Genomic DNA, 7,246 nt, shown 5'->3' on the forward strand with positions numbered 1-7,246 from the left:
CAAAGTAAGATATATTAGCTCAAGACCTAGCTAAACTATCTCTTTCAAGTCTTAAAGCTAATAAAGGCCAACGATGTTCTTTACTGAAATACGGATGAAAATTGTCTAAATCTTTCCATCAACTTCAGGGAATGTTACAAGTGTCTCCCTCAAACTGTCTATCATTATGAAGCCAAGTACAGTATTAATAATACTAAATTGCTAGGCTTGAGTGTGGTCACTCTACTAATGTTTGCAGCTGTAACTTCTCTTTATAGAAAACAGATGATTACATATGGTAAACTTTAGGTCAACGCACCACCATATGGGTCACTGTCTCTCTGAGGATGGGCTGGATCAGGAGACAATTTGCAAATTAGCCACACCTGCGATCCTATGGCCGCAATCAGAGCCGACATATGCAGGGGCGAGCACACCTGCTCTTTCTCATTTCCCAAATGTGGCCAAAGGTTACTGAATGAAAGGTCAAGCTGACTTGCCGACCTTATTCATAAAACCAAGGTTACTTTCTATTTTATACGTGGACAACACGCCACCATATGCTTTGCAGTATACCAAATAAGGGGCGGGGGTAATATTCCAAGAAAAAAAACAAATTTGCGAGAAAAAAAATCGGAAACTTACGACAAACACATGCAGCGTAGCTATAGTCTGTTAGGATTCGATGGTGGTTAATGGGATACTGTATATAAAATAAAAAAGGCAGGATGGAGACGCATTCGTTCTTAATTTAAACTTTACTCGTTATACACGGCAGCTAGAGCGACAACACTTCCTGATCTCCTATCAGCTGACTTACACTAACCAATCAGAAGCTAGCATACTTTAGGTAAATGCAAGTGAATGACAGAGAGCAACAGATTCGACACATGCACTTAGCTACTTGTACAAAAAAAATACTAAAATGTATATTTGTGTAAATAGATCATGTGATTCTCCCACAGGGTCCCGAGAAATGGTGCGCATCAATCTTGCTGCCGGCTTGGTTCCTCAAACAAATCTCGTACAGACAGAAGCATTTCAAGATTTGCGTGTGTCCAAAAGAAGACGCTGAGGACGTTTAACGGCTGTAATGTATATGCCAAGTCTGGGGTGGCGCTGTAGCGCAGCCACAGGGAGGAAAAGCGTAGAAGGAGAATCAGTGAAGAAGAAGAAGACGGACACTTTTTCTTTTTTTAAACTTTATTTATTACTTTGCATTTATCGAAACAACATGAAAAAGACAAAACACAGGAGAAGTGACAATGGCGGCTGATTCAAGTACAACACCACTTGTTGAACGTGGGAATAAGGAAGCAAATTTTTTTGCTGCAAAAGCATAAGCAAGCTAAGGAGGCTGCGCAAAACGACTACGACACGTTCAAAAGTGATCGGTTTCAAACTCCGAAACTGCGTCGTCATGTGGACGAACGGCTTAAACGGTTACTTTCACAAGTTACTTGTTGACGGAGTCCAACCCGAGACACCCAAGAGAAAGAGTGAAAAAGAGTACGTGCACCTGTATTTGTGGGATTTGATTGCCTCGTTGATCCGAGTGCGTCTGTGAATTGCCTCCTGAACCAGCTCATCGTTCAATAAATTCACCCCTCTGGTGGCGTGTTGACCGAATATGAAAAAGCACAGCACAAAAACCCTGAGCAGTTACGAGATCCTTCTAAGCCAGTCCGCTTAAATGGAGTTTGATAAATGTTGTTTTCTGGTTTTGTCACTCATTGCTAATTAGTCATGCGCAAGCCTAACTCTCTTTTCTTATGAATGTATATTGCTGACGAGTGTGTCAAATATTGTCATTTTAATCACGACACCTCTGCTGAAGTCATTAAATACATTTTATGACCTGATTTATTCTGGCTCATCGAGCTCGACTCATGCTGCTGTCGCATTACTTTAAAGAAAATACCTGGTATGCTTCCCGGTTGAATTAACCACCTCGGTCACTATTTGAGGCAATACAGTAAATTACACCTCTCTAGTCAAGACATCGCATTTAAACTTCACGTATATTACTTGACATTTTGAAATGATTGAACTGAAATCTTGCCAGAGAAGAAAAAGACGTAAGAAGAAAGAAAGAATACGGAATGCAATATATTGCTTGGTGTAAAAGTAATGGTTGACTCACCTGATTTTAGGGAGTACTAAGGGTAGTGCCGGTCCAGTTTCTACACTCTAAAAACAGTTGTTATGGATCAAAAATGGATCGACCCATAAAGTTGTATGGGTCAATTTGATCCAAGTAAAGGATCTGCCCAATCTTTATGAGTAGTTTTACATTAAAAGACCAATTTCTTGACTCAATGTTTGGTCAAATTGACCCAAGTAGAGGATCGGTCCATTTTTGACCCATAGTTGGGTTATTTTTGACCCAACTGTTTTTAGAGTGTACTCAGTGATGATGTGAGTGTAAGTAATTGTCAGTCTCTAAATCCAAAACCAAGACTCCTTGCGAATTAAAATAAGTGAAGAAGAAGTAAAGAAAACAAAAGAAGAAAATAGATCTATTCCGAATGCGTTTATAAGCGTAAGAATTCGGGCTTTGAAGGGTAACCCAGAAACTGTGTCACATGAACAAGATTGTAAGCAGCGTTTTTATGGGGCTGCAGTTCTGTATAACATATTGAGTGTCCTATAATTTATAAACACTCATCCTGCTTTATTGTCATCGGCGAGCCGAGACTAATCTCGGATGTCTTCGGTTAAGAGGTCTTCTTTTTTCTTCTTCTTTTTAAAAGATACATCATGTATTTATCTGGCGTCGGACCTTAGCGGAGGTCTGCATACTACTGACTTCTCTTCTTAGCTCATAATGTATGTCGAGAACACAATGTGGCTTAATTAGTCTTCATCCACGGGGGCTGATGTGCTTCCTGTTTGTCAACGAATCCAACATGGCTGTTGAATTCTGTCAAGTCCATGGCTGAGGATGACTCATCGAACATGTCGCCCTCACACAAACTACTACCACATGCAAACAGATACACAAGTGCTTATTAAAAGCCTTTGGTGTCATCCTCCTCCCAGTGACCGCACATTTCCCACTCCCTACTGCTGCTGCTAACCACTGCCCACCCCCAGTGATGTACCAGATGCACTCTGCGGTTGGCCAGGTTAGTGCCAGACTCGGGATGACAAATTAGAAGCATCCAGTTTTGAGGTTTTACTGTGAAAAAGTGGAGCTTTATGAAATGCAACACGTGTAGTAGTTTCAGCAAGAGGAAAAAAATGGTGAGAGAGCTTTAAGGACATCTGAAACTTCATTACCTGCTATTAGAATATAGACATTGATTTACCTCCGTTAAATGTTTTCTAGTTTACCATTTTTTAAGAGTTTTTTTTTCTTCTCAATTATATGCATATGCTTTTCTGAATATAATTTTTTTTTATGTTTGAGACACCAGACCGTAATGTGAGACCGTAATTTAAAATGCGCCAAAACACGAATATTTATACCAGTCCGTATAACTACCTCACAGGATCAAAATAAATCATAATTACAAATCTTCAAAACACTGGGATACAAAGTGTACAAAAAAAACACAGGAGATAATACAACAGATGACAGGACATGCAATATTTGACAATTAATAGAGCCGGTGCTCGAAAAAAATAGGGAACTCAATAGTGCTGTACACACCGACTTAACGAGACGAGGTCCACCTGGATGACACGAGAGCTGATTGCTTGACGCAAGAAGCAGAGGCTTGCAAGCTGACAAGAAAAACATGAACAAGAATTGAGACGGAACTCTAAATCACATGAAACAAAACCAAATGAGATAATCGCAGAAACCCCAACCTCCGCAACCCCCATCCCTCCACAGGAAGTTGGATTTGCGGTGCGAGGTTTGGCGGCAATGTAAACCCCTTGTGCACTATTAAAACACTGTTTTTTTTTATAGAGTTTTTGATGCAGGGTTGAGGTCAATTCAGAGTTTTGGCTAGAGCTTTGATAGATAACATAACGTTTTGATAATGTTTATAGTTTGGGGAGTTTTAGAGAGCGATTGAAGATGAGGAGAGTAGTATAAGTAAGACGGAACCATTTAGACGGTAATGAATGACCTTAATTGGGAACTGTCGCAAAAACGCAAAACATGGGGGATCTCTGTCCTGCAACCAATTAACTCCTGGTGTAACACAACATTGCGCAACATCATACAAAATTGAAACATAAAACACCACATTGATTTTGAAAACTGCTCTGCGATGAAGCTTCCAGGCTCAGTCAGTAATGTTTGGCAAAATTAGTAAAAGATTTATTGAACAAATTCACAAAGGAAAAGTTAATAAAAAAAATTCATAAACAGTCCCATCCACCTGTTAACGTTACTACAAATGATATTTTTGGACTGCTAGCAAAATCCAAATCAGATACCGAAATAATCCATGGGTGGATGGTTTAATTAGCCAAACCAACAAGGTGAGTGAGCTCACTGGATGTGGACTTTTGATTTTATTTTTGGAGCCGCTTGAAAAGTGCTGCTTCAGCACCAGGTTTTCCTCACTGAGCTTTCCAACCACTTTTGTTTGGTCATGCCCGCTGGCTGCAGAATATAAGCTTCGCAGACTGATTTAGATTTTTGGGTTTGGCCTGTTCCAAACCCGCCGGGCCTTGAACCAGCAGCGCTAAAATGATCGACATCCAGCCGCACACAGTCAGGCAGGCCATCAAATCACACATTGAAACAGACTCAGGTCGCCTGCTTGCAAAAAAAAGAAATCCGAAAGTAAAGAACTGTAAATTGTGTTAATTTCTTCACAAAGTTGCATATTGCAAATTGTTTCTGCAATATGCAAAACTCATTTTCCTATCATTTCTTACTTCATTGTGTACTAGGGACACTTAAAACATCGACGGCAAGTACAATTATAAGATGCAAAGTTAGTCAAAGAAAAAGTAGAAAAGAGTTGTGAGAGAGAGAAAAAAACATACATTGAGCAATGAGCATCAAACCTTTTCCTCCTTTCTGGAGAAAAGCACCCCGGGGAAAAACAGTTCTCAACTCTTGACAGCACAAATAGGCACGTTTCCGTGCAAGACACTGAAAAGTGGTGAGTGATGGCTTTGATGAAACATTGACTGCCTTCCACTTGACAGTGCCGTTTCCTCTTTTTCATATATTTCAGAAACAGCATTGCCACATAAATCTCCTGAACTTCACAGGGCTTAGTTTGGGACGTTTTTGTATTGAATGTTTTTAGCTTCTTTTTTTTTCACCACAAGAATCTTTTCGGAAATCTCTCGAACCCGGGATCATTCATTGGCTGCACTTCAGGAATTCAGAAGTTTTGTCTCAGTCATAGTTCATGAGGCCAAACTAACCTGAATGTACCAATCCCAGTTAGATTAAATACTAAACCAGAAATATTTCAGCATGTTTTTGTTTTGGTTACCTAAATTAAGGCCATATGTATACTGTGCATGTTACTTGCATTGGAAAACATTGGAACATTTAAATTCCCATGCAATGCAGCCAAACTCTCTCTCTCTCTCTCTCTCTCTCTCTCTCACTCTTTCTTACTGTAGATTTGAACAGAAGATTTGTGGTACTGCTTGAGCGGTTAATAAAATGTCATGATTTAGATATAACTTCAAGACTGAGAGAGAGAGAGAGAGAGAGAGAGAGAGAGAGAGAGAGAGAGAGAGAGAGAGAGAGAGAGAGAGAGAGAGAGAGAGAGAGAGAGGGCGCTAAAATAATAATAATGAATGATTGAAAATATTACAAATATACGCAAACCCAGTTCCAATGAAGTTGGAATGTAAATAAAACTGAAGTATCTGCAAATTATGTTCAACCTTTATTGACTATATTTTGGTGCTTAATTCATTTTCCACAAATGCATTATTAATCAGAATAGGAGGTTGCATAGAACATATCGTTGTAAATGAAATGCTTTGGATTGACTTACCCTTTAAGATTAGGTCCGTTATGAATTGGCATTAATAAATATTTGGAGCATTTGGAGTACGGATTGACATCTCATCAGTCACACCTTCTTTCCGATTGGTTGTTTTTCCTCAGGCACGGTGGTTTCTTACAAATAATGCTGATGGTTTTAATAAATATGATGAAAAGTGATTGTTTTGGAAGATGCCAGGCATAAACCTGTTTTTTTTTCTGGGTCTTTGGTTTTGAAGATTTACATAGAAGAAATGTCACAATTTTATTTTGAAAATAAAAATGGTCCTTTTCCTGCTTTATTTTTTATTTTTTATTTTTTAGCTTAACTGGTGTCTTAGTTGGCAGTGGCATTCATTCCACCCTCTCCTGTCTTTGAGCTGCTGTCTCATGTAGCGGATGTCAAAAGTTGAATGCAGAATTCTCCTAAGCTATTTTAAAGCCATTCTAATCACACTTCATCATCTTCCTCTCCTTCTTGTTTTTCCTTTCAGCTCGTCCCGCTAAGGGCCACCGCAGCTTTTGTCATCCTTTTCCATCCAAGTCGATCTTCTGCATGAGCGTCCATCCAAAGAATTCCAGTCTAAGCACTCAATCTCTCCCTAATCAACAGATAACATCCAATCAATTTGTTAAATGTTTTTCCTCACCGAGATCAGGAAAGCTGAGGACTCTGTCAGCCGTCAGATACTTTTTGTTAAAAAAAAAAAGAGAAACGGGTCTAAATGATGCCTTGCAGCCACGGTAACTGTCAGCTGAGAAAACATTGAAACGCCGCCTCTAATCGCTGCAGTTGCTAGCTAATCAGATAGACATAGTAAGAGTTTAGCCTGGCAGAGTTCAATCAAATACCAGCCTAATGCTGCCCACACTGCCTCACTTTTACCAGCGGCACTACAAACAATGACTTTTGTTAAAGAACTTATCAAGCATTTGGTGTCGCATTGACATTGTTATTGAACTTTGAGGCTTTCAATTTCCCATGATTGTTTTTTTTTAAATATTTTTTTTCCTGCGTTACAAGCTGTTTTTTATTTTATTTATTCATTCCATAGTACATGAAACCTTAAGTAATATTTGTGTCTCTATAGTGCCTATCCAATTTACACACACACACACTTAGTTCCACGTAACACCGGCCATTAAGCGGTAAGTGATTGCCTGTGCTTGAGCTAATTGCAGGAAAAGTATGTCTTGTGCTTATTTAAACAAGACTTGCACTACTGATAGAGTGGCTCACATTGTATTTGGGCTATTCAGTGCCCTTGCAAGTGAGCCAGCTCATCTGATTATTTTTGTTTCGGGACACATTACGCAGCAAGCCACGTGCTGTCTAATGCATCACCG

Source organism: Leptonotus elevatus, chromosome 13 (genome assembly GCF_054856555.1).
Source record: "Leptonotus elevatus isolate MCC_2025b chromosome 13, RoL_Lele_1.0, whole genome shotgun sequence".
In the NCBI taxonomy this organism is placed as follows: domain Eukaryota; kingdom Metazoa; phylum Chordata; class Actinopteri; order Syngnathiformes; family Syngnathidae; genus Leptonotus; species Leptonotus elevatus.